The 26,940-nt window shown below is 43.9% G+C and overlaps 1 long non-coding RNA gene across 1 annotated transcript; it reads left to right on the top strand.

The window, feature by feature from the left end:
* Positions 1–884: 884 nt before the first annotated feature.
* LOC122054075 lies at positions 885–2,003 on the top strand. The gene is made up of 2 exons (XR_006132548.1): positions 885–1,694; positions 1,773–2,003. It is a non-coding gene; the product is annotated as an uncharacterized LOC122054075 (long non-coding RNA).
* Positions 2,004–26,940: the final 24,937 nt, after the last annotated feature.

Below are 26,940 nucleotides of genomic sequence, written 5' to 3'. Positions count from 1 at the left end.
ACATACCTTCGCCTGTAAATGGAGACCCCTTTTATAGTGTTATTGTTGTGCTTAAGCATGAATCTCAAGGCATTATCACACTTCCCAAAGCATTCCTAAGAAAGGACAGATCATAAAGTGTCTCTGACATCTTTCATTAAACGAGCACACAAATCTCTGTGATTTGACAAACTGGAAGCTTCTAAATCATGATTTATCGGTGGGATATTCTCTATCCTTTATAGCAGAAAATTTCAAAAGAGTATGATATGATAGGTGTATAGGACTCGCTATGGGTCGGTTGGCGACCAGGGGATCACTAGCTTAGCCTTGTTGAACCCCATGGTTGTTTTGATGCCATCAATCAAGTTAAGTTAGATCTTGTTTTGGTTTGATCCTTATGTCTAAGTGTGTAGGAGCTTAGGAGTACAGGAAGTCGAGCGGAAGAGGTAGCTAGTGACAAGGATGACACGGAAAGGGAGCTGATGGGCTCAGTGCATTCGAAGGATGAGGTACTGCGGAAGAGTACACCGGTGGATGAGAAGAATGTACGCGATGTTCGAGGAATGAGAAGCCAGAGCGGAAGTCTGCTCGAGGAGAAGGCCAGAAATTGGATTCTAGTTAACTCTATTTGTAAAATGTCAAACAAAATGATAATAAAATAATAAGGTTTAAAGGACGGTTAACCTTAACGGAATTTTTAAAAAATTTTAGAAATTTTTTTGGGGGTTTTCGGAGCTCGTATGAGATAGTTTGCTGGGATGAAATAATAGGTATGAGAAAAGTCTGTTTAGAAATACCCAAAGATAGGAGTTGATTTAGGAAAATACTTAGGCTTTGATTAAACCAAATCTAAGTTTCGTAAATTTATTTATTTATTCTTTTTCTTTTTCCTCCCTGCGCCCTAAACCTCCCGACACCCTCTTCCTCTCCGCTACGCCGACCTCTCCTTCTCTTCATCTCCCGACGCCTTCCTCTTCCCCTACCATCACCCCAAGACAATTCGCCAACCCCCTCTCCCGATTCATTGTGTCTCTCGATTCCTTTCCTCTTCTCCTCTCTCGATCTAGCCATTGATCCACCGCCGCATCACCTCTTCTCCTCTTCTCGTTGCTGTCTCGATCCACCATCGCCAATGATCGAGGGCCACCCGAATGGTGCCTTTCCGGTGCTCTTCCCTCCGGTGCAGCCGTCGGCAAAAGGAGAGGTCGACGCCACCTCTCTGCGGGAGGCTTGGACAGCAATGTCATTGGCCAGGGGAGAACCGCTGTCATGTCTCCATTTGCTAGATCCATGGTCGCGCAACCACCCAACGCCTGCGATCGCCAGCCTTGGTTGATACCAGCATCACGAGGGCATTGTCGTTCCTCATCCGACCTCGGTTGGTCATACTTCCGTTGCAGTCAGTTGTGCTTTCGGCGAGACTTGTCCCACGGCGTTGCATCGCCACCCCATCTCTACCCTAGATCGGCATCACAGTAGTCGATCCTCCCTCTCCTCCCGCGACATTGGTCCGAGTAGAAGGCTTGTTGTGTGACCTCCCAGTTGTAGCAACCCTCTTTGGTCGTTGTTTCATCTGATGGGCCACTGTTGTCGGCTCTCTGTCGCCTGTCGATCTACTGCTGGAGCAATGATCGGCCACCGAGGAAGAGGAGCTCCACTTCGTCACAGATTTATCCGAGTTCTTCACCGAGCGCCTGGGATTCTGAACTTGGGTAAGTTGTGCTTTGAATTATGTTGATTCTAGGTTGGTTAGCAATTGATTGGGGCTATGATCAGTATGTGATTTACAGGACTTTGACTCGAGACGAGCGTCTCAACAAGAGATTATCTAGTATGATCGACAGATAAAGACGGATATATCTTGACTTATCTTTTATGATATTGTCACTTTGATATGCATAGTAATTTATAGCTAGTAGCAATGATCATGTTTAGAATTATCCTTGGTACGTCATTATTTGATACCTATAGTATGTTCTGTTTGTTGCCTGTTATGTATCCATGTTTATATCTCTTGATTATTACCATGTGTACTTTAGTTCCTAGAGGAAGTGACATACTAGGCTTCACTGAGTATAGGACTAGTTTTCTAGATTTTATTATCGGGCATGTGTACTTAGATCTGTGATACGTAGGTCATGGTATGATTTATTTTCCTGTTTGGTACATATTATGTGGAGGTGATTATGGTTAGGATTTACATGCTTAGTGTCATGCACCATCTTGCATGATTGCATGTTGTGCGATTGTCGGCTCCATTATTGTTGAGCACATCGCCAGTTACATGACCTGCGCACACACAACCACTCATGGGTTAGTGGTATATCAGGCAGGGTGTGTGGCAGTTTTGCTCTGTTAGGCTCCGCTGGTCTGCTCATGGGTGGTGGTGACGCAGCATGGTAGCCAGCAGGGATCCCTCCTCTGAATTGTCTTAGGGAGATGAGAGCATTGCGCTCCCCCACTCTATTTGGGGTAGGAGGATAGGTGTACTCCTACATCATCCTGTCCACTCGGTCACTTAGGAACAGTGATGGCAGAGTGCATAGTTGTCATAGCCCTACCCACTAGGTCTCACCATCGCGTGTGAGATGGCTGACTGGAGTTAGGGGTGACATATGTCATTTTGCATTATATTGCATGATTGCATTTATTGCTTGTGATTGCTGCATATTGGTTGCTGTATTTTGGTATTTATATATGATTGACATGCATACAGGAGACATGAGATATTTGGTCTAACGATCGTATGTTCCGAACAGGAGGCCATGGTGAGTACAATTTCTTCAGCCTTTTAAGTCTGTATTTCCTACTTTTGTTCAGGAAACTGTACCTCATGATTATTTCTGTTAGTTATATCTTACTAGGTGATCCTGCCCGAGTGCTGAGTCGATGGTCGCTGGGGACGTGGCACTCTCGTTGACTCCGTGTGGCCCTCTGAGTGACGCCGATCTTCGGCGAGAACCTGCAAGCACAAAACCGAGTCGGGAAGGGGATCCCGACGACAACCCTCTGATGCTCAAGTCAGCTCCCGGCGGCAAGAAATCGAAAGAGAGTGACGAGAACTATAGCTACAGTGGTGTATAGCGCATACATCCGTAGGAGTCCGGGGGTCCTTATATAGGGTTCCCTGAAGGCGTGTGCAAGCTTACCGAGATGTACACGCTTCTCAAAGCATACCTGTAATGAGTGTGTAAGAAAAGCATGTCTGACGTCATACCTCAATAGCGTGAGTATATCCCTGACGTGCTAGTGAAAACTTCCGTTGTACGATTCTCTGTCTGATCTGGCCACCTACCATACTACCTGTCAGCGACACTTGTCTCGAGGAAGATATAGTTACCTGCCCCTTTTGTCTCATGCCAAGCCGGATGGAAGAATCGCTCGGCTAACGTCATGGTTGGCCGAGCGGGACATCTGCTCAGCCAATCATACGGCGACCCTAGCGCTGCTCGTACGAACGGGAGAACCTCGGTGACCACGGTTCTCGTTCGGTCGAGATGAAAATCGCTCAGCCTTCGTCCCCTGCTGTTAAGCCGTGCTAGTCACTCGCTAGTCGTCAGGAGCTCGGACCCGAGTCGAGCCGAGCTGTCGGGATGCCGGGTTGGCTTTCCGCCGATCGGGGAGGTGATTCGCCTGGTCGGGCGCCTACAGGGTGTTGACCACCTTGACCTCCTGCCGGGCGGGCCCCCCTTTACCACCAGATCACATGTCTTCCCTTCAAGTCTAGTCGAAGGAGGCTGAAAGTCCGACTGACTAGACAAGTAGCCTGGTGAGAAATTGGCTGGTCGGGCAGCAGATGAGCTGGATCCCGTCGGTTCCTGTAGGATCAACCTTTTTCTCTCAGTCGGTGCTTCATGCCTTTATACTTGGTCATTTTTGGATACTTTTCCTCACCGCTGTTGAGGGGGCGCGGGTCGGTCAGCTACTGCTGACATCGTCCGAATCTCCTCGTGATACGTGTAGATCGCTTCCATTAAGGTCGAGCACGCGCCCATTAAATGTTGACCCGTGGGGGGATGCCACGTGTCGCTGGTGCAACCGCCACACGTCCGAGGTGATAGCTGCTGATGTGACGTTTGACGGTTTAAATTCAACGACCAGATGTGCACTTCGATCCTTGTGCCCTAGATCGGACGGCTCAGCTCAGCCGTGCCCATCTTTATAAAGCTTTGGCGTCGTTGCTTCCTTGGCACTCTATTTCCGCTTCTCCCCCGTTTGCTCCGGCGACTTTGCTTGCTTCTAGTGCTCCGCGACTCCCAGCTTTCTCCTTCGGCGCTTCATTTTCTTATAAGCTCTAACTTCCGTTTCTTTTCTTTTGGCCTTCATCGTCCTTCGACATTCCTTTATTCTGTTTAGTGAACCCCTTGTCGATCCTGCCTTATTCTTCCATCAACTCTCTTAGCAAATTCTTCCGCCTCTTTGTTTTCCGACTATGGCCAGTTCCTCCCAATCGGCCGACACGACCCCTGGTCCTTGGTACACAACCATGGAGACCAGGTTTGATGCCGGTGACGCGACACATCTCATAAATGCCTTTAACCTCCCGTTCGACCACGAGCTTGTCCTGGTCTGACCAACAGATCGACCACACAACCCCCTGACCGACACTATTTGTTTCTTTCGAGACCAGTTCGTGGCCGGTCTCCGGTTCCCTTTCCATCCATTTATAACTGAAGTTTGCAATTTTTTCTGAATCCCACTCACCCAGCTCGTCCCTAATTCTTTCCGCCTGCTGTGCGGCGTGGTGGTGTTGTTCCGAGTGCACAACATCCCACTGACCCCTCGGGTCTTCCACTACTTTTACTATCCCAAACAATCTGAGATGGCCACGTATCTCTTCCACTCCTGGATCGGCTTAGTGTTTTTCGATAGGATGCCTTCCTCCAACAAGCATTGGAAGGAGCATTTCTTCTACATCAGACTCCCCGAGCAGCCATACTTCCGCACTCGATGGCAGACCACTCTGCCACCTCCGCCCGAACTGAAGAGGTACAAGACCCAGCCAGATTATCTCCATGCCACTAACATGTTGGCCGGTCTGAAGTTCAATATCCACAAATTGCTTCCAGAGGGAGCAATGTACATCTTCGGGTTGAGTACGAGCCGAGTGAAGCTTCCGAGCAGCCTAGGTAAAAAATTCTTAAACCTTCTTCCTTTGAATTTAACTGATTCTGTTCTTCTTTTGCAGCTGACATTATGATGCGAGCCCGAGCTGCCAGTATAATGAAGGCCAAGCAGGCCGAGATTGAGGCAGCTGCAGCCAAGGAGTTGGAACGGCTTGGCTTGACCCCTGTCGGCTCATAGGAGGGCACAGCTGGAGAAACTACAGCTGTGGACGAGGGGACCGCCGAACAAACGCCAAGAGTGGGAGGGACTACTGACCCAGGAGTGGCACCAGAGGTGCCTCCAGTCATTCCCGCCGAGGGATCAGGATCCTCGGGCGATGAAGTTCCGCTCTCCCGCAAGAGGCACCGAGCCGACGTGCCCTCCCGGTCTGCCACGTCCGTTGTGCAAACTTCTGCGGGAGGTGTCCCATCTACAACCCCCACAACAGTGGAGGCTACCTCCTCCGATCGGACCCCATCTGTGGATGAGTAGTAGGAGCCACTTCCCGTGCAGCCACTTACCTCCCTTCCTCTGGCTGGGAGGAGGATAACTCGCTCAGCCATTCATCCCATTTGTCCTGCCCAGTCCTCCAGTCCGTCTGCCTCTGCCCAATCAATGCAGGCGGGAGACAATTCGTCACCGCCATCCTTCGTCTGTAGACCGAGGATCTTTGCTCGCCAGGCGATCAGGCTGAATCTCCCCAACAGCAAGTCTACATCCGGGGTCTGCTCGGCCGTGTATGGGAAGAGGCGAGGGCTCAAGCGGCCATGAAACCCCTGGGCGCGCTGGCCGACAGTCGCCTGGAGATGTCCACCGGGGTTAGTACTTTTGGTTATAACTTACCTCTGATTGGTACTAATATTCATTTTGCAGTACTGGGTGGAAAGCATCGCCATGTGCCAACGGCTTGCACAGGTGGAGGATGAGCTGAAGAAGCTCAAACTTTCAGGACAAGGCTCTTCCTCTCGGGGGCCATCACCCGCTCGGCTAAAGGCAGAGCTGGAGAAGGCCCAACAACTTCTGACGGAGGAGCAACAGAAGTCGGCTGAATAGGCCAATAGGCTGAGTCAGATCGAGGCTCAATTGAAGACCTACGATAGGATGTTGGAGTTGGCCTCCACGAGGAAGCAACAGGCCGCCGCCGACTTAGAAGAAAAGAACAAGGAAGCGAGGCGACTGGCCAAGAAGCTGAAGGCAGCGGAGAACTCCCTGATTGCTGAGCGGGAGAGCCACTCGGCCAAGGAGACTGAACTACAAGGCCACGTGAAGCGCCTTGAAGATGAGCTGCCGGCGTCGCGTGCTGCTTTGAAGACCTACCAGGAGGCTGAGCAGTTCGCTTTGCCGCCATGAAGCATTAATACCTTCGCTCGGAGCCCTTTCTGGAGAAGGCGACAGACCGTATCGTCCATTCATTCGAGCTGACCATTACCGCCACGCTCACCCAACTGAAGATGAACGACCACCTCTCTAAAGGTTTTTCTGACAGGGATGTCAACCGAGTCTAGCTCCTGGAGGGTATCCCTAACGAGGCATTTGAATATATCGAGTGAGCAAGGAGTCACTATTTTTTAAAAGCCTTGTTTTTTGTAAGCCCTAATGGCTTTCCTGTCGTTCGGTAATGTCTATGAATGAAATCTTATCTCTTTGATATGTTGTCAGTTTGCTGTGTATGTGGTCGCGTAGTCCCAATCGGCAATGACGCCCAGGATATTACTGAAAGATTCTCTTAGGATTATACCTCCGGGGTTTAGAATCGCTGTCTGACTTCAGCTTTAGTGTTTGTGTTAGGAGATTTTTCAAGACCGGGGTTTAACGTCGTCGCTAGACGATCTTCTAGGCGAGGTATTTATAGTCGCCGCGTTGACTCTAGGGTTTAACGTCGCCGCTCGATGGTCTTTCGAGCGGGGTTTTTATAGTCGCCGCGTCGACTCTGGGGTTTAACGTCGCTACACGACGGTCTTCAAGGCGGAGTATTTATGGTCGCCGCTCCAACCCTGAGGTTTATAGTCACCGCTTGACTATTGGGTTTAACGTCGCCGCTCAACGGTCTTCTGAGCGCGGTTTTTATAGTCGTTGCGTCGACTCTGGGGTTTAACATCACCGCTCGACGGTCTTCAAGGCGGAGTATTTATGGTCACCGCTCCGACCCTGGGGTTTAACGTTGCCGCTCGACGGTCTTCAAGGCGGAGTATTTATGGTCGCCGCTCCAACCCTGGGGTTTAACATCGCCGCTTGACGGTCTTCAAGGCGGAGTATTTATGGTCGCCGCTCGACGGTCTTCCGAGCGGAGTTTTTATAGTCGCCACGTCGACTCTTGGGTTTAACGTCGCCGCTCGACGGTCTTCAAGGCCGAGTATTTATGGTCGCCACTCCAACCGTGGAGTTTAACGTCGTCGCTTGACAGTTTTCAAGGCGGAGTATTTATGGTCGTCGCTCCGACCCTGAGGTTTAATGTCGCCGCTCGACGGTCTTCAAAGTGGAGTATTTATGGTCGCCGCTCCGACCCTGGGGTTTAACGTCGCCGCTCGACTCTTGGGTTTAATGTCGTCGCTCGACGGTATTCCGAGCGGGGTTTTTATAGTCGTCGCGTCGACTCTAGGGTTTAACGTCGCCGCTCGACGGTCTTCAAGGCGGAGTATTTATAGTCGCCACTCCGACCCTAGGGTTTAACGTTGCCGCTGACGGTCTTCAAGGCGGAGTATTTATGGTCGCCGCTCCGACCCTGGGGTTTAACGTCGCCGCTCGACGGTCTTCAAGGTGGAGTATTTATGGTCGCCGCTCCGACCCTGGGGTTTAACGTCGTCGCTCGACTCTTGAGTTTAATGTCATCGCTCGACGGTCTGGTGAGGTCTTGAGGACTGACCGTTTGGCGATAAATTCAACGAACACCGCTTTTGGTTTTCAGCCTATAATGAAAAGGCGAGGGGGAATGCAAAGGTACATAATATTAGTTACATTATCTCACCTTTCATCCACCTCGGTATGGCTGCAGGTGTTTGGCGCTCCACGGGCGCTCCAATCGTCGCCCGTTCTTGTCTTCCAGATAATATGCCCCCGAGCGGAGTTTTTCCACAACCTTGAATGGCCCAGCCCATGGGGCCTCCAGCTTGGTGATGTCGCCGACCGACTTGACTTTCTTCCAAACGAAGTCGTCGACCTGAAATGATCTGGGTACCACTCGCCTGTTGTAGTTCTGTTTCATTCTTTGTCAATACGCCATCAGCCGGATGCTGCCTTGGCTCGCGTCTCGTCCATCAGGTCTAGCTCCAATTGCCTCCGTTCGGCGTTGTCCTCGTTGTAGCATTGGATTCGGTCGGACTCTATTCCGACTTCGACCGGAACGACGGCTACTCCTCTGTATACCAAGTGGAACGGGGTGACCCCCGTTCCTTCCTTAGGCGTTGTGCGAATCACCCACAATACACCCAGCAGCTCGTCCACCCATCTTCCTCCTTCATGATCGAGCCGAGCTCGAAGAATCCGTAAGATTTCCCGATTCACTACCTCGGCTTGCCCGTTACTCTGCGGGTATGCCACAGAGATGAAGGCTTATTGGATGTCGTACCCTTCGCACCATTCCTTCAGTTGTTGACCTGAGAACTGCTTCCCGTTGTCTGAAATGAGCCGACGGGGAATGCCGAACCGACAGATGATATGCTGCTAGATGAACTTCATGACCATCTACTCCGTTATCTTCGCTAACGGCTCGGCCTTAACCCACTTGGAGAAATAGTTAACTGCCACCAATAAGAATTTTCGCTGCTCGAGTGCCATAGGAAATGACCCCACAATGTCCATCCCCCATTGGTCGAACGAGCAAGACACGGTGGAGGACTTCATCTCTTCCGTCAGGCGATGCGAGAAGCTATGGTATTTTGGCAGGATAGGCACATGCAGACTATCCGAGCGGCGTCTTCCTGGAGTGTCGGCCAAAAATACCCGGCTAAAAGGACATTTCTTGCTAATGAGCGGCCACCCAGATGTCCTCCGCAGGACCCTTAATGCACCTCTTGTAGTATATAGTCGATGTCTTCCGGACCGACACACTTAAGTAAAGGCCTAGAGAATGCTTTCTTATAAAGCTGTTCTCCGATCAGGACGAAATGACCAGCCCTTCTTTGAAGCAGATGCGCTTCCTACCGATCAGAGGGTGTGGCCCCGGACTTCAAGAATTCCGTTATGACCGTCCACCAGTAATGGGGAAAGTTGAGCCCTTCCATCCTATTCGACCGGTTGCTGAATGACGACTGGTGATATGGAACTGGCGAGCTTGGCTAAATCATCAGCAGCTTGATTTTCTGATCGGGGAATCTTCTGTATGATCACTTCCTCGAAATTGCCCTTTAGCCTCTCAAATGCCTCGGCGTAGAGTTTGAGCCTTGGGTTGCTTATCTCAAAGTTTCCGGCAAGTTGCTGAGCAGCTAGATGAGAATCTGAATAGATCAAAACCTTGACTGCTCCCACATGTCGAGCGGCCTGTAAGCCGGCTATGAGGGCCTCATACTCGGCCTTATTATTGGTGGCCTGATAGTCCAGCCGGACGGCCAGATGCATCCATTCATCCTAAGGAGAAACTAGCAGTACACCAATTCCACCACCTCACCGAGTGGATGATCCATCCACATATATCCGCCACGTGGCCTCAGGCTCGGGGTTCTGCACTTCGGTGACGAAATCTGCCAAAGATTACGCCTTAATAGCAGTTTGGGGTTGATACTGGATGTCGAATTCGCTAAGCTCTACTGTCCACTTGATCAACCATCCGAACGCTTCCGGATTGAGGAGGACTCGTCCTAGGGGGCGGTTGGTCCTCACAATGATAGTGTGCGCGAGGAAGTATGGGCGAAGCCTCTGAGCGGCCAGTATTAACGCGAATGCGAGCTTTTCGAGGCTGGTGTAGAGAGATTCAGTGTCTTTCAATATATGACTCAAGAAGTATACAGGCTGCTCCTCGCCGTTCGACCTTACAAGAGCCGAGTCGACCGCATGCTCGGTTGAGGATAGGTAGATCCTTAGGGGTTCACCAGCAACCGGCTTGGCAAGCACAGGCAAAGAATTGAGATAAGACTTGAGTTCTTCGAACGCCCGATCACATTGTTCGTCCCATTGAAACTCACCTTCTCCTGATCCTCCTGGGCGAGTGGCACCTGATGGTATCCCTGGTATGAATCCAGCATGCATATCAGCTCGCACCCAGCGGTTGAGTCTACCATCTTATCGATTCTGGGCAAGGGATAGAAGTCCTTCGGGCACGCTTTGTTCAAGTCTCGAAAGTCGATACAGACCGTCCACTTGTTGCTCGGCTTAGAGACGAGTACTACGTTCGCTAACCAGCTCGGGAATTGGACCTCCCGTATGTAGCCGGCCTCCAGGAACTTCTCGACTTCTGCCCGGATAATCTGATTCTGCTCGGCGCTGAATTCTCTTTTTCTTTGCTTTACTGGCCAAGCATCTGAGCGGACATGAAGCTCATGCTGCGCGACGCTGGGGGAGATGCTAGGCAGCTCGTGTGTTGACCACGCAAAGACATCATGGTTATGCTGGAGGCATATGATCGTCTCGACTTTCTGATCGACTCCTAGATCAGATGCTATGAAAGTCGTCGCCTCTGGTCGGCAAGGATGTATCTGCACTTCCTCCTTTTCTTCATAAACAAAAGTAGGGGGCTTCTCAGTTATGACGTTTACCTCAATTCGCGAGGTCTTCCGGGCAGACCTACCTTCCGTCCTGACCATCTCAACATAGCATCGCCGAGCCGTCAGCTGGTCCCCCTTCACTTCTCCTACTCGATCCTCGACCGAGAATTTGATCTTCTAGCAAAAAGTCGAGATGACCACGCGGAACTCATTGAGGGCCGGTTAGCCCAAAATGACATTGAATGCTGAGAGAGCCTCCACTACGATGAAGTTAGTTACTCTTGTCCTCCGAAAGGGATCCTCTCCGAGCGACACGACCAATTTGATCTGGCCGAGCGGCTGGACCTCGTTGCCCGTGAACCCGTACAGGGGGGGTTGTCATTGGCAGCAGCCCGGTGCAGTCGATCTGGAGTTGGTCGAACGCCTTCTTGAAGATGATGTTAACCGAACTCCCTGTGTCAATGAAGATGCGATAAATAGTATAATTCGCTATTACCGCTCAGATGATGAGGGCATCGTCGTGCGGCACTTCGACTCCCTTGAGATCCCTAGGGCCGAAACTGATCTCGGGCCCACTCGCCTTCTCCTTACTGCAACTGATGGCATGGATCTCCAGCCGCCGGGCATGTGACTTGCGGGCTCAATTGAAGTCCCCGCTGGTCGGCCCACCCACTATGATGTTAATCTCCCCTCGAGCGGCATTGCTCCTGTTTTCTTCTTCCTAAGTGGAGGGTCTAGCTCGCTTGTGCGAGGCCCGGGGTCAATCGTATTGAGACTTTCGAGCCGCAAAAATCGCTTTTTGCGTTGCGGAAACCTCGAAGTCTTGCCACGGATCCGTGCAACGATATAAAAATAAATCATGTACATGTTTCTCACCTAGATCTACCTTAGATCTACATGAATAAGAAGCGTTACCCTTATTGCGAAGCCCTTCGCTTATCCCGCTCATCCAAAAGGATGTCGGATCTCGAGAGTGTCAAGCGTACACTCCTCTATATGTATTCACACCGACAATAGGTAGAGAAGAACCACTTAGAGTGTGCTAGCACTCTTGGGTGGCTCGGCAATGGAGGAGAGGGAGAGAGCTAGAAGAGAGGAAGAATAATGATGATCTGCTCATCATGAAAAATAAGAGTAAAAATGACTTAAGTATTTTCATCTAATGAAAATACTTAATGCTCATTAACTCCATTAATGAGCCTCATTAATGAGTCTTAATAAGTATTTAATGAATATTCATTCTTCATTAAATGATCATTTTGAAACTCCTCTTCTCTTCATAATTTGAATCGAAATTTGAATCTAATATTCAAATTGAATTCATAATTCAATGAATGTCATCATTTATCATTGAATTCAAAATTCAATGAATATCATCATTAAGCCTCACTTGAGTCTAACTCAAGTCTAGCCTCACTTGAGTCTAACTCAAGTCTAACTCAATCGAGTCTTACTCAATTAATCTAATTTGGATTACTCTTAATCTAATTTGGTTCATCATATGAATTAATCCTCTTGGTTCATCATATGAACCTAATCTCCATCTAATTATCCTTTGTGTGTGACCCTATAGGTTCTTGTAACGTTGGCAATGCTCCTAAACTCATTTAGAAGCATAAGTAATGAGCGGTATCTAGCAACACATCATTACTACCCAAGTTACAAGAATGTTGAGATCCAACATCACCTTTGTGACTACTAATTGTGACTCTCACAATATGTGACAATGTCCTTCTATCCTTGACATCTAGATTAATCAATTGAGGCATAGGCCGTGTCATCCTCTAATCAATCTATGTCTTGAATTCCAAGTAGAGTCACTCTAATCAAATGAGCTCAATATCTCATATTGACTCATTTGGGCATGACCATGCACTTAGTGGTCTCACTCTATCAAGAATCATGATGTCACTCCCGTCATATAGGAGGGATAGATCTCATCTACATCACTCACATCCCTCCACATAATTTGTTACATACCCAGTAATCGCCTTTATAGTCCACCCAATTACGGGTGACGTTTGACGAAGCCAAAGTATGCAACTCCTTGTGTAGGGAACCATGGTGACTTCAGGTCAAAAGACTAATAGTCATACTAATAGTCACATGAGAAAGTATATGACACTCATATAACGATCCATGATACTTTCTCATGGCGGCACTACAACAAAATCGCTCATAGACATCGGTTTTCCACCGGTGTCTATTTGATTTTCGACCGATGTCTATGAAGCCGATGTTAAAAGTCTGTCATTTTAGACATCGGGTTAAAACCGGTGTAGTTTTTCGAATCGGTTATTAACCGGTGTAGTATCACTTAACGACACCATTTCATACACGGTGTAAAACCGATGTAATATTGTATGTTAATAACACCAGTTTTGGCAGCGGTAAATGACCGATGTAATATTACTTTATAACACCGGTTTTACATCGGTGGAAAACCGATGTAATATGTATTTTTTCTAACAGCACAGATTTGATTTTAAAACCGACAATAACAAAAAAAATACACAAATATTCACAAATTGTACAAATATTCTTCATTCAATAATATCAATAAAATACACAAATATTCACAAATTATATAAATAATCTTCTTACAACAATATCCATAAAATACCCAAACATTCTTTTTACATCAAAAGCTAGCTAATAAATATCAAAATCAAGGTAGAATATTCTTTTAACACATCAAGGTAGAACCGCACTTCAAATGTAATCTAGCATGCATTCAGCCCACTCGAACCGCACTTCATCAATTTCAACTCTGGAGTACTTGAGATTTGTAAACTGTAAAAACACATAAATCCACCATATGTCAAATAACTAAAACAAATGTGTACATGTATCAAATAAAATAGAATACTGAGTTTTTAAAGGCTGCTGTGCAAGATAACATAGAATCTAAAACTTTCATATATGACACTTAGTATATGCTGCTTAGAATATAACATAGATAATTTGCTCCTTCTAATTCAAGTGTACAGATTGATAAGAACCGACAGCATCATACAACAACTTACTAGGCATGATAATGGTTGAACAAAGAAATATGACTACACAACAAATCCAGTGAAGGAAGCATAGAAGAACAAAGCTACCTCTGATGAAGAGATATACTATTTATTGTACTACCTCTGATGCCATCTTGGTATCCTGAATATCCTGCACTAAGCCCCCTATTTTCTGTGATTTCTGCTACCAACCACAGCAGCAAGGAATGCGGCAAGAAGGCAGCTGCCTCCTTAGTTCAGCACCCAAAACAGCAAGTTAGAGCTTCCTTTTGGGTCCATTCAATCCTCTAGTAAGTAGAAACTATTTTCCCTTTGGTTTATGATGGATTTGGAGTGTCTTGACCTAAGATATAATCCTCTTGTAGCCCTCTATATTAAAGGCCAGCATACATGGAAAATTCAGCATGTTCTTCTGAAGTCATAACAAGGTAGGTAAACTTTACTTGTAGTTTTTATTCATTTGCTTCATGTAGGAGTAGATTCTAGTAAATTCCCACACATTTAATGTTTAATGATCGGCTAGGGATAAGATTAGGGATCAACATGATCATTTCCTCCCTATAGCCATGTGGTAGAGGTCGAGCTTGTAGCCTAAATAATGTAGTTAGGGGTCTCTATCTGATTAATGAAAAACATGAATATAGGTAAAAATAAAAGAGGTGAGTAAAATAATGAAGAGGGGTTAAATCATAAAAACAAAGAGTTCCCTATTCTTGAGGTACCCACAGGCATATTGACACTCACTCTTACTTCTAGTTGAACTTGAAATTCATTGGTATAGCTAAATATGGTAATGGGTACCCTTTAAGTTTGATTACCCATTTATCTTAATAGGTTAGGTTAAATTCGAGTATCAATGTGTTAGATATTTAGAGGAAGTTGAGCAGGTTAAAAATGTAATCAATACTTTAATCCTAAGGTTACCATTTAAGATAGCTTATCCAGCCACTCTACTCACTGCAGCTCCTAATCTCTAATTCCTTTCTTCTTAGGCAATCATTTAGTCTCCAACTAGTATCTGGTTTGTAACAAAAGCATAGCATCCGGTTTGTAACTTATTTTAGGCAAATAAAGCAACCATATAAGCTTATGAAATGAGAGAATGCTACACTCATTAATGGTTGCATAAGGATTGCTTAAGTCAACATATAAATTTTCTTTAATGGGATGTAGGTCAATTAATATGGGTTGTTTAATTCATGTGTTTTATGTTGTGTGAATTGCTTAAGGTCATCCCTAAGCTACTGTACATGCTATGTCAGAGCTAAATTCGTCCCAATTTGTGTGGGTTCTTTTCTCCTTTTCACCTAAGCCATATGCATAAACCATGTACATATTAAGTAGAAGCAACTAGTTTTCACTCTTGTGAAACAAAACATCTAATGCTTTTTGTAAACGTTTACATGCTATCAAATTAAGAGTGTCAAGTTTTGATTGGAAGTGTGGATGTTTCCAGCGGTATACAGCTTTCTGAAGAATCAAACATAATCAGATACACCGCTACAATGTGATAGTGTACATAAGCATATCACGCATAACAAGCCACAAGTCCTATCAATCTACCATTAATTATGTACTTACATTCATAGTATTGGTTCAAGTCATATCTAAGTTCATGTCGATCTCTTCACATTTATAAATTTTTCAAATAATTAATATTAGCTTCTGCAAATGATGTTGCCCCTACAGATAAAAACATTCATTGGACAATAAAGGTTGAGAAAAATAACCACCTCAAAGTTTCCTTTCAGTTCTGATTCGAGCTTTTTGGTGAGACTCTCGTTGTACAATTCCTCGTAAGCCAACTGAATCTGCTTTCTTTGGGTGGCATTTCTATGCGCTAAAATGTTGATCAGTGTCTTCTCATTAGTTCCCCATCCTGACACATGTAGATGTCGCGGTAAGGCTATTTAGCTTATACAAATTTTGCTTCACTATTTCTTCATAAATTTATATATGCTATTCAAAACTAGTGTATCTGAGCAAGGTATCGAAATACACTGTAGAAGAACTTGCATCTCTCTTATGCACAATGACATTATATGAGGCCTTGATGAACCCATTGCTAGACATTAGGCTTCAAAGGGACAAGGCTTCAGGGATGGACAAACAGAACACTTTTGCAAACTCTTACAAGGAGATTTCCAAAGAACATAACAATACTAGGAAACATAAATAACACATGGAAATGAAGACTATAATCTCTGAGCTCCTCTTTTATGAGTTTCATTATGGAATATCACATTATCAAAGGTTTGAAAAATCAATCTTCTATCAATTATTAAAAGAAGAAAAAATCTATGTAAATCAATTGGACAAGAAGAAAATAATTTCAGATATCAAAACAATTATTTGCATGATCCATTAAATAAAAGAAAAACTCATTTCTTGAAGATTTCTTCCTTGGTCTATGTTATGATCACAAAAACTATCAGAGATAACAAGTTCATATCACTTAGAAAGATGAAACCTCTCTATTTTCTGGGAAATATGTAGATTTATTTCTGATCGGTGTTAAAAAAAAAGTAATCTTGAACTCATAGAGGAATGATCTAAGCATCACTGTCCATGTCTTGAGCTTGACTATGTATACCCTCATGCACAGCAGCATGGCAAAATAAGCTCACAAAGTAACAGAGAATTGCATGTATTGTTTCTTAATATCATAAAGACAATCCTAATTCTAGAATTGAAAGTATATAGACATGCATGTGCATCAGAACTTTATGAAGGGCTCATCGCCACCATAAACTGGTGCCTAAAAAGACTGACACCAACCTCATAATTCAAGCAGAGACCTTCACGAAGAGATGACTCCGCTTCTTCAATGTTTCCAATGTCAACCCTTTGTTCAATCTCACTATTTTGTTGAGTATATTGGTCTACCGAGACATCCTTTGTGGACAAGAACTCAGTTGATTGGGTCATTTCGTTGACTTGCATTTGTTCACCAGAACACAAGCAGTTCATTGTGTTCCTCATAAGGACAGAGAAGGAACCTCTCCTCTTCATTCATTTCTAATCATTCACGCAGCTTGAAGAAGACTCTGTACCATCTACTTTTGAGAGATACCTAGCATATACAGAAAAGGAAGGAGTGTTAAAGAACCACTGATGAGTGGTATCCCAACTGACAGCAAGCAAATCAATTCGAACTCCATTGAACTGTTGTGAAATTCCTCATAAACAGACAAAATAAAAGATGGAATATCACACACAAACAGACACTCAAAACGCATGATGAATCCAGTGTTAGGGACCTATCCAAGAATTCAACTTTTGGCTTAATTTACCATAGAAAACTTTGCAACCTTGACAATCTGCGAAGGGTATGAGACAAGAAAACAAAAGACTAAAGCACTGATGAAACTTAGAAAAGCTGAGAGATCGAACAATACAAAACAAAAGTTTATAACGCAGACTTACTATCTATCTCAGGGAAAAAGGAAAATATGAAACCAAGAAAGAAGATTAACAATCAAACACCTCAAAAGCCCGGATCCCAACACAAAGAGCAATTCGAACAACCACAAAACTGCCCCGGATGAACCAAAACCACACCTTTCGCGCCCTCCGTCCTCTCGAAACCCTAATTACCAATTGTGAAAACACAACACAAAGAAGATCCTACCAGAGATTTCTTCAATCTTGCTCAAGGCGATGGAAGATTGCAGTGATGCTTATTTCACCAAAAAAAAATGCCTTTAGTGTTGGGCATGAATGGCATCATCACATGGACAGAAGACGAGTGTGGTCCTCTATTGTCTTTAAAGACTCGCTTCAAAAAAATATATGGGAAAATGACTTTCCATAACCTTCATTATAGATAAACAAATACCTTCATAATCCCATATATTGAGGAAGCCATCCTCAGCAGCTCTTCTAAAAATTGATGCTTTGTCAAGAAACCACTGGAATAAAGTTAAAAGGACAGTAAGTTATAGCAGCACTTAACAGAAGTATTCCAATGCTAATAATATAGTAATATAGCATGCCTGAACATAGAGAACAACAACCTTGTGACCATCAAGTTTGTGTACTGGTGCACCAACACCACCAGAAGTTAGGTTACGTTGATCAAACATATGCACAGACTTATCAACAAACCTGAGAAAAAATATGATCATAGATAAAGAAATGCTAAGGCTGCATATAATCACTGACTCACAAACTCAAGACATCATGTTTATAGGAGAAAGTAACAAAATACTGCCTAAGAACCAGCAGAGGTTATAGAATGGGAACAAATAAACATCAAGAATATACGTAGTCACCAGCTCTCCTCATTGCAGCAATAACTCGTTGATAAAGATCAATTTTTAGCATAGAAAGGTCTTCCACCCACCAGTCCTGACAATGCATCATTAATTTTCCTGATCTGCTATCACATTCTAAGTGAGCTAAACCAGAAACCAAATCAAAAGAAATCCGTAAACGATGCTGCAGGGGAAAATTCATTGAGTGGAAATTACCCAAAGATTTCAAATCAACTTCTCACGAAGACACAAATTCGACTCTAAATCATTCCGAAACCCTCCAATTAGGAACCAAAACTTCAAGGAAAGCTCGAATCACTTCTGACCTCTCTGTGACCCATTCTAACAAACAGGTAACGTGCAACTCTCTACAACTTGTTCATCATGGAAAACACAACACAACTCAACCTCAAATCATCGAACACCAGCCAAAATCTCTAGGAAAACCTACTGTGAACACATCAGAAATCACTGTCAAACAATTTTGGGTAACATATGCAAACCAAGCAGTAACCTTCAACCGAAACCTCCAACAAGAACACATCCCACCGAGAAGAATCCAACCCGAATCGTATACAAAGAAAAACCAATCAAACACATCCACAGAAGAGGAAAACATATCGAAAGCGTCTACAAAAGAAGTAAATCAAAACATCTCCAGGAAGAACAATCAAAGCCTTTACCAGAAGAAAACCAGTCGAAATCCATACCAAATCCTCACTTTCTATAGGTTTTCCACCCCACTATACCTCATGGATTTCGAGTTATCACAGGTAGATACACTTGCCTCTTTCTTCTTCGTCTCGCCTCCACTCGTCCTCGCGTTGTGCCCCGTCAGCTGTGGCGCCGCCTGCGAAGCTCAGCTAGGCAGCGAAATGGCTCTGTCGACTCGGGAAAAATGGAAAGAAGAGAAGGGTCGGCGGAATCGGGCGGGGAGATGTGACGAGGAAATGAACCCACTGTTCAAAGGGGACGACAACGGCGAGAAATTGAGGGAGCGGAAGTTGAGGCGGCGCCAGTAGCTAGGGTCGAGGGAGGCGCAGTACCAGGACTTGCAGACGAAGGGGACGGCGACGGCGAGATCTCCGAGGGCGAGACGGCGGAAGGGGAAGAGGGAGATGAGGCTGAGGTTTAGGTTTAGGTTTATGTTGAGAGAAGGGGCACGATATTGGTTTAGGTTTGGAGGGAATTTTGTGAAGTCTTGTAAATTTTGGCCGGTGAAAAAATTAAATTATTTAAGAAGGGGTTTATTAATATCGGATTTTAAAAACCGATGTTAAAATTGGTGTCTATTAACCAAAAAAGGGGCACTCATAGACATCGCCTAAAAAACCGATGTCTATGAGCTAAAATCTGCGCTCATAGACACCGGTTTTTAGAAAAACCGGTATAAAATACTCAAAGACTTCGGTTTTAGCCTAAAACCGATGTTGTTCCACTGATGTCTATGAGCGATTTTGTTGTAGTGCGGGTCATTCAGTATACATTCTCCAATGCATACCCATGTGTCAACTTGATATCTCTATATCCATGACTTGTGAGATCAAGTCATCGAGTCGACCTACATGCTAGTCTCAACGCATTAACATTGACCCTGAATGTTAATACTTGACTAGGAATGATTAAGAGTAGTGTTCTCTATATCATTTCACTATCAATTCAACCAATTGATTGATATAGATAAGAACCTTCTACTCAAGGACGCTATTATACTTAGTTATTTGGCACCAATACAAGCAAGTATAATAACCATAAAGAAATTACTTTATTAATATATAGGAATATGATACAACGAGTCCATACAACAATCATCATATGATTGGCTCTAGGGCTCTAACTAACAATCTCCCATTAGCACTAGTGCCAATCAGTGTAGGCTCTAAGCCCAATGACCTAGTGTGACCATCATGCTTTCTCTGTGCCAAAGCCTTGGTCAAGGGATCAGTGACGTTAGCCTCTGTGAACTCTTCCAGCTCACAGCACCACCATTTAAGCAAAACACGAACCCAAACTGCGATCTATAATCATCCTAGTTAGTTTGGAAGCTGGCATCATTGTAACCCTTTACAGCTAGCTCGTCATCGCCTCTAAATATCAAGAAATAGTCTTTAGTCCTTCTCAGGTACTTAAGAATATTCTTGACCGCTATCCAGTGACGCTCACCTGGATCTGATTGGTATCTGCTCGTCATGCTCAAAGCATACGAAACATCAGGACGAGTACATAGCATGGCGTACATGATAGATCCTATGACTGAAGCATAAGAGATCTTATCCATGCGGTCTCTCTCCTCTATAGAAGAAGGACTTTGAGTCTTCGAAAGACTCACACCACATGACATTGGCAGAAATCCTTTCTTGGAATTCTGCATAGCAAACCGTAGTAAAACCGTGCAATATATGTACTTTGACTTAGGCCAAGCAATCTCTTAGATCTATCTCTATAGATCTTTATGCCTAGAATACAGGCTGCTTCACCTAAGTCCTTCATTGAGAAACAATTCTCTAGCCAAGTCTTTACAGACTGCAACAAAGGGATGTCGTTCTCAATGAGTAGTATGTCATCCACATACAATACAAGAAAGACAACTGTGTTCCCAACAACCTTTTTGTAGACACAAGGTTCATCTTCATTCTTCATGAAACCAAACTGTTTGATCGCATCATCGAATCGAAGATTCCATCTCCGAGAAGTTTGCTTTAGTCCATAAATGGACTTATGCAGCTTGCATACTCTGCCAGTATGCAGTGGATCTACAAAACCCTCAGGTTGTGTCATGCACACATCCTCGAGCAAGTTTCCATTCAGAAACGCGGTTTTGACATCCATTTGCCAGATCTCATAATCGTGGTATGCTGCAATAGCAAGCATGATCCGAATGAACTTAAACATCGCTACTGGAGAAAAAGTTTCATCATAGTCAATACCATGAATTTACTTGAAACCTTTAGCTACAAGCGACCCATATAGGTAATAAGTCCATCCATGTTAGTCTTTTTCTTAAAGATCCACTTACACCCAATGGGTTTTACCCCTTCAGGTGGATCAACCAAAGTCCATACTTGGTTGGTGTACATGGATTCCATCTCGGATCTCATGGCCTCTAGCCATGACTCAGAATCTAGTCTTATCACAGCTTCCTGATAGGAGGCAGGCTCATTCTTAATGAGCATAACGTCATCATGGTCAGACAAGAGAAATGAGTATCTCTCAGGCTGACGACGTACCCTATCAGACCTACGAAGAGGTAGGTCTACTTGAACTGGTTGTTGTTCCTTAACTCCTTGTGGAACAATCTCATCATCCACAACAATTTGTAGTTCCAGTTCAACTTCCATCAAGGCTTCAGTGCTATGGTCCATATCTTGAACTTCTTCAAGATCGAACGTACTCCCACTAGTTTTTCTAGAAACAAAGTCCCTTTCTAGAAATACCCCAGTCTTAGCCACAAACACTTTGTGTTGACTGGGAATGTAGAACTAATATCCCTTCGTTTCCTTGGGATATCCTATAAAATAGCACTTATCAAATTTGGGTCCCAGTTTGTCCGAGACTTGACGTCAAACGTAAGCCTCACAACCCCAAATCCTCATAAAAGACACCTGGGCATCTCTCCCAGTCCATATCCTATATGGTGTCTTTATCACAGTCTTAGATGGAACACGGTTAAGTGTGAAGGTTGCTGTGTCTAGAGCATATCCCCAAAAGGATATAGGAAGATCTGCGTGACTCATCATAGATCGTACCATATCTAATAGGGTACGATTCCTCCTTTCGGATACACCATTCAACTGTGGTGTTCCAGGAGGTGTGAGTTGGGATAGAATCCCACACTCAGCTAGATAGTCATGAAACTCATGGCTAAGGTATTCACCACCTCGATCTGATCGAAGTATCTTAATACTCTTGCCAAGCTGGTTTTGTACTTCATTCTTGAATTCTTTGAACTTTTCAAAGGATTGTGACTTATGTGTCATCAGATACACATAACCATATCTATTGAAGTCATCAGTAAATGTAATGAAGTACCTATAACCACCTCTGGCAGCGACATTGAAAGGGCCACATACATCACTATGTATAAGTCCTAACAAGTCAGTCGCTCTTTCGTCGTGTCCACTAAAGGGAGTCTTGGTCATCTTGCCAAGTAGGCATGACTCGCATGTCTCATATGATTCAAAATCAAATGAGTCCAGCAAACCATCTTTATGGAGCTGGGATAAGCGATTCTCATTTATATGACCTAAGCGACAATGTCAGAGATAAGTTTAGTTTATTTCATTTGACTTGAACCTTTTGGTACTTATGTTATAGATGAGGTTCTCTAAGTCTAGAATATAGAGTCCGTTCATCAGAGGTGCACTACAATAGAACATATCTTTTAAATAAACAGAACAATATTTGTTCTTTATTACAAAAGAAAAGCCTTTCTTGTCCAAACAAGAGACTGAAATGATGTTCTTTGTAAGAGCAGACACATAACAACATTCATCTAATTCTAGTACAAGCCCAAAGGCAGAGATAGAAAGCAAGTTCCTACAGCAACAACAGCAACCCATGCTCCATTGCCTACTCGTAGGTCTATCTCGCCCTTCGTCAATGCCCTGCTATTTCTCAGCGCCTGTACATTAGTACAAATGTGAGAAGCACATCCGGTATCTAATACCCACGATGAAGAAATAGAGAGATTGACTTCTATAACATGTATACCTGAAGTAGAAATCTTATTTCTCTTCTTCTTAAGATCTTCTAGGTATCTTTTACAGTTCCTCTTCCAGTGCCCTGCTTGTCCTTGATATAGTTGATGAAGATGTTCAACCATGTCATAAGCAGTCATCAACTCGTGTTGCTTTTGAAGCTCAGAGTTCATGGTTGCGAGCATGAGGCATGCCACATCTAATACATTATCTTGATGCTTCTTATAAGCATCTCGGTCAGCTCGCGTGGCTGTGGCAGGAGGTGCCTTCGGAATGGGTTACTCCAGGATATACAATTTTCTTTCTTGTGTGAGAATAATTCTCAAATTCCTGTACCAGTCCAGGAAATTAGCTACATTGAGCTTGTCCTTGTCAAGGACAGAACGTAGGGAGAAGGTGTTCGTGTTTGTCGACATGACAATCTACAACAGAAATAATGCAGAAAGTAAATATCATATTCCTTTAATCATTTAATTAGGCCTTTAACTAAATGATGCTCCCACTGAATTATAGAGCTTTTGTAGAATCAAGTCATGGATGTGGTCAAACTACACTACTAGATTCTTACCAATTAGCTATAATTTTCGTGGGACAAGATCCATATCATACTATGACTTGAGTTAGCTTTGGCTAAAACACCCAAGACTTAGTATGATGGGTAGATAACTAATTATCAATTACATCTCTATGCAACTCTTGTTTATAGGATCAAAAATCTCATTTATATTAAAACTTGAGTTAGCTTTAGCTAAATCACCCAAAATTTAGTATAAATGTGATTTTTATCCTATCGTCCAACCGTTGGAAAATGCCTATAGTTTTACCCAATCCAATTGAGTTAACTAGTTATGCTCAATCTAATGTTTGTACTCACCCAAGCTTTGATAGGCGGGACCAAGGTTGTGCCTCCGCACCCTACCAAGATAATATGTGTTGCTCTACTTTGGCAGATTCAACAACAACAAATGATTGAGGTAGTGATGGGTATCAAAACTTGGTAGGCATATCGAGTTGACTTGATTAAGATCTAATCTAATTGTGGATTCGTATCTTATACGCATCAAGGCACTAATTATCCTACATTATCATGCATCACATACACAAGCAATGATAGATAACTAATTATTTTGTGATGAGGTCATGACCCTACTACGATCTTTTCAAGCCAATGAAAAGATCGGATGGTCAACCTAGGTTCAACGACTTCTTCAAGCGCCTCCCTTTGACCGCTATGCGTTGAAATCACCCTTCTCGTAACTCCTTCTTGAGTGGACTTTCCACCGTTTCATTTTTATACATTACAAATTTGAAACTCGAGTTACATTCGAGTCTAAATTCTATTTACAACAAGAATATAAAAGAGAAGGTACAACGTGCAGGTCGCATATCAATACAACACGCACAACACAAAAATGACGCGTAGGCCATATTATGAATTACAACACATTTTAATCAATCATACTGGGGTTTTGGGCCATGACCATCAAAAAATCATATATAATTCTAAATTATGTATTTTATATAAATTTCTATAATTTTACTACTGATTTTATTGATTTTATGAGTCACAAATTGCCGGCAGTCCCGTTTAGCCGTTTTCGGGCGCGATCGTGGGACAATGGCCCTTGCGGGGTTAGGGACAACACCCCTTCTTGCGAAATGAATATCGCGAGTGCCCCATCTTGATCTAATAGCGCCTTAAGTCACTGTCCCAAAATGATTTGGGTGAGATCTTACCGTTTCGGAAGGTTTTTCTCGGTAGTCGAAGCCTATAAGTGTCCAAGCACTTGTTGCTTCGCTTCTACGAGAAAAATACTTAAAAAATCTATAAAAATAGAAAACTTACAGAAACTTACAGATCTGAAATATTTTCATAAAAATAAAATACAAACTTGTACATGCTTCGCACGTGGCTCTGATACCACTGTTGGGACTTTCGAGCCGCAAAAATCACTTTTTGCGTTGCGAAAATCTCGAAGTCTTGCCACGGATCCGTGCGACGATATAAAAATAAATCATGTACATGTTTCTGACCTAGATCTACCTTAGATCTACATGAATAAGAAGTGTTACCCTTGTTGAGAAGCCCTTCACTTATCCCGCTCGTCCAAAAGGATGCCGGATCTCGAGAGTGTCAAGCGTACACTCCTCTATATGTATTCACACCGACAATAGGTAGAGAAGAACCACTTAGAGTGTGCTAGCACTCTTGGGTGGCTCGGCAATAGAGGAGAGGGAGAGAGAGCTAGAAGAGAGGAAGAATAATGATGATCCGTTCATCATGAAAAATAAGAGTAAAAATGGCTTAAGTATTTTCATCTAATGAAAATACTTAATGCTCATTAACTCCATTAATGAGCCTCATTAATGAGTCTTAATGAGTATTTAATGAATATTCATTCTTCATTAAATGACCATTTTGAAACTCCTCTTCTCTTCATAATTTGAATCGAAATTTGAATCTAATATTCAAATTGAATTCATAATTCAATGAATGTCATCATTTATCATTGAATTCAAAATTCAATGAATATCATCATTAAGCCTCACTTGAGTCTAACTCAAGTCTAGCCTCACTTGAGTCTAACTCAAGTCTAACTTAATCGAGTCTTACTCAATTAATCTAATTTGGATTACTCTTAATCCAATTTGGTTCATTATATGAACTAATCCTCTTGGTTCATCATATGAACCTAATCTCCATCTAATTGTCCTTTGTGTGTGACCCTATAGGTTCTTGCAACGTTGGCAATGCTCCTAAATTCATTTAGAAGCATAAGTAATGAGCGGTATCTAGCAACACATCATTACTACCCAGTTACAAGAATATTGAGATCCAACATCACCTTTGTGACTACTAATTGTGACTCTCACAATATGTGACAATGTCCTTCTATCATTGACATCTAGATTAATCAATTGAGGCATAGACCGTGTCATCCTCTAATCAATCTATGTCTTGAACTCCAAGTAGACTCACTCTAATCAAATGAGCTCAATATCTCATATTGACTCATTTGGGCATGGTCATGCACTTAGTGGTCTCACTTTATCAAGAATCATGATGTCACTCCCGTCATATAGGAGGGATAGATCCCATCTCCATCACTCACATCCATTCGCATAATTTGTTACATACCCAGTAATTGCCTTTATAGTCCACCCAGTTACGGGTGACGTTTGACGAAGCCAAAGTATGCAACTCCTTATGTAGGGAACCATGGTGACTTCAGGTCCAAGGACTGATAGTTATACTAATAGTCACATGAGAAAGTATATGACACTCATATAACGATCCATGATACTTTCTCATGGCGGGTCATTCAGTATACATTCTCCAATGCATACCCATGTGTCAACTTGATATCTCTATATCCATGACTTGTGAGATCAAGTCATCGAGTCGACCTACATGCTAGTCTCAACGCATTAACATTGCCCCTGAATGTTAATACTTGACTAGGAATGATTAAGAGTAGTGTTCTCTATATCATCTCACTATCAATTCAACCAATTGATTGATATAGATAAGAACCTTCTACTCAAGGACGCTATTATACTTAGTTATTTGGCACCAATACAAGTAAGTATAATAATCATAAAGAAATACCTTTATTAATATATAGGAATATGATACAACGAGTCTAAACAACAATTATCATATGATTGGCTCTAGGTCTCTAACTAACAAATCACCACTCCTGGGCGAACGATGGTGCTTCCGATCGGGCGACCGTCTAACCGATCGCCGCCCGATATCTGGATGTCGCTGCTCGGGCGAGGGTGATCAGCGACGATAGTTCCTCGGGGCTGGCTGGACGCCCGTGGCGAACCCCCGACAGTCTCGTGTATTGTGGCTAGCAGACTGGTGGAAAGAACAAAACATGGGAGTCCATACCTTTCCCCTTGGCTTTGGTCGCTCAGAAGTCACCTGTTGAATGACGTGTGGCCTGGCTTCTTGATGGGGCCTTATCCCTTCAGTTCGGGGTCCTCTGGGTGGTTGATGATTAATCGGCGACCTTCGCTCGGTCGGCGCAGCAGGCTCGGTCGGAACCTCCTTCCTTCGGGCCACCTGGGCCTCCTCCACATTGATATACTTGCTCGCCTTCTTCAGCATATGATCATAATCGCGAGGTGGTTTCCAGATGAGCGAACGGAAGAAGTCACCATCGGTAAGCCCTTGGGTGAAGGTATGCATCATGGTTTCGGAGGAGGCCGTGGGGATGCCCATTGCAACCTAGTTGAA

Source organism: Zingiber officinale, chromosome 3A (genome assembly GCF_018446385.1).
Source record: "Zingiber officinale cultivar Zhangliang chromosome 3A, Zo_v1.1, whole genome shotgun sequence".
NCBI classification, from domain to species: domain Eukaryota; kingdom Viridiplantae; phylum Streptophyta; class Magnoliopsida; order Zingiberales; family Zingiberaceae; genus Zingiber; species Zingiber officinale.
Note: the sequence above shows the minus strand (reverse complement) of the source record. Positions and strands in the feature narration are given on the sequence as shown.